Raw genomic sequence first — 2,017 nt, 5'->3', positions numbered from 1 at the left:
ATATACTATTTACTAAAAAAGAGCATATTACAATATATATATATTTATTTTGTCGGGATTAGTCTAAGTCTTAGGCGGTTCTCTAGCCTGATATCCACTTTACAGAAGGCCCTCGACAAGGCGTATTCAATAGTAAGTTAGCAATGGCCGTGCCAGAGGATGAGCCCTGAGCACTGACACAGGTAGAGGAGGTCTAGGTAAGAGAGAGTCTGAGGTAGAGTAACAGTTCCAGTTGCCAAAATGAAGCGGATGGACTGGAACTGTCAAGATAGGAGCCAGTTTACTAGTTGCCGAGATGAAGAGGATGGACTAGTAAGCTGATAAGGATAGGTGCAGCTCTAGTTGCCAAGATGAAGCGGACGAACCAGTGTAATCATTGAGGATCAGGTTACAATCTTAGTTGCCGAGATGAAACAGACAAGGTTGTTGGAGAGGAGAGAAAATTGGCCATCATCTTAGGCATGCGTACAGAAAAATAACTGTTGTGAGAATTGATTGGCAATGAACTTTTCTATTTCAAGCAGTGTGTACGCCACTAGTGCCATGACTAGACCTAGGTAAGGATGTTGATCAAAGCTCGAAGAGGGAATTTAGAGCCCCATATTTATAGGCCTAGTCCATGTGGCTGTGACCGAGAAGTGGTTGGTACATGTCTACTTGAGATAGTTTCGTGCATTGTTTTGGTATCGTTTATTAATCATTCTATTGACATTGTTAAGCTTTATATACAGACTTTATTAATATATAAAAATTACTTCTTTTTTTTTTTTTTTTCAAACTCCTTCAAAATTTTAATGGCGTATTTATAAACAATGAACGTTCTCCTTTTTCTGTAGAACATCTACATTCTAAGGTGTCTTTTGGAGTGTATTATTTTTGTTGCCAGAATTTATAAAAGTGTATAATGTGTTGGGGCACACATTATTTCTGAATTTAACAAACTTAAATCTAATAAAAACTTAATCCTAATACTACATGACCTTACATAGTGTGTTGCCAACGCACCAGAGGGGGGCAGGTGTTAACGTGTTGAATAACGGATTCGTACAGTACTGAAGTGAATTGAAAAATTTGATGTGTCATCGCTTGATGAACTCCGGCAAAGTAGGCAACTCCAACAATTAATGCAGCTCCGGTGGCCTTTTCCTCCTCCACGATGTTGTGCGTACGATTTTCCTCAACATCGAATCCTGAAAAATTTGAAGAAGGCGCTGGGTTCCATCTGATATGTGGGTAAACAATGGTGCCCCATATAGTAGTGCTGGTCTCAGAATACTTTTGTATATCTGCAGCTTCAATCTCAATGAGAGAGCTGGAGAAGTGAGGAGATAGTTGCGACGATATGACTTTCTCGCCTTCTGATATAAATGGGCAGAAAGCTTAAGATGACGGTCTAGCTTTATGCCCAAATATACGATAGAGTTGGAAGGTGAGCTCACTGTATTATTCACATGGAGAGTCTTCGGCAGTCTTGATCTCTTGAGCACTGTGTGCGCGAACACAACACAATCCGTTTTGGCTGCATTGACTGAGATGTTCAAGTAGCTCAGTTTTTGAACAATCTCATAGCATACTGCTTCAGCCTGATGTAGAGCTGTCTCGGCGTTCATACTGCTGCTGTAGATGGCAATATCGTCAGTGTAAGCGGCAACCATTGCCTTCTTGTAGTTCTTGCCAACCACATCAGCAGTATAAATTGAAAACAAGACTGGCAAAAGGACTGCTCCTTGAGGCACTCCGCAAGTCAGTGGGATAGATGTTGAGTGTTCTTCATTAACCCGCACAGCGACGGTCTTGCTGTTTAGAAATGAGGCGATCACACTCTAGATCCACGAGCTTACGACATAGAATGCCGTGAAACACGGAGTCGAATGCCTTTGTGCAGTCGATGGATATCATGGCCGTTGCCTCATTTCGGTTGAAGGTGGTATTTACCTCAGTCTGGAGTTTCATCAGATGATGCTCTGTGCTGAGGCGAGCTTGGAAGCCGGTCTGTTCAAAAGGAATTACGGAGTGT

Source organism: Halyomorpha halys, unplaced genomic scaffold, assembly GCF_000696795.3.
Source record: "Halyomorpha halys isolate HHAL.00 unplaced genomic scaffold, Hhal_1.1 Scaffold726.1, whole genome shotgun sequence".
Lineage (NCBI taxonomy): Eukaryota > Metazoa > Arthropoda > Insecta > Hemiptera > Pentatomidae > Halyomorpha > Halyomorpha halys.
This window is presented reverse-complemented; position numbering follows the sequence as displayed.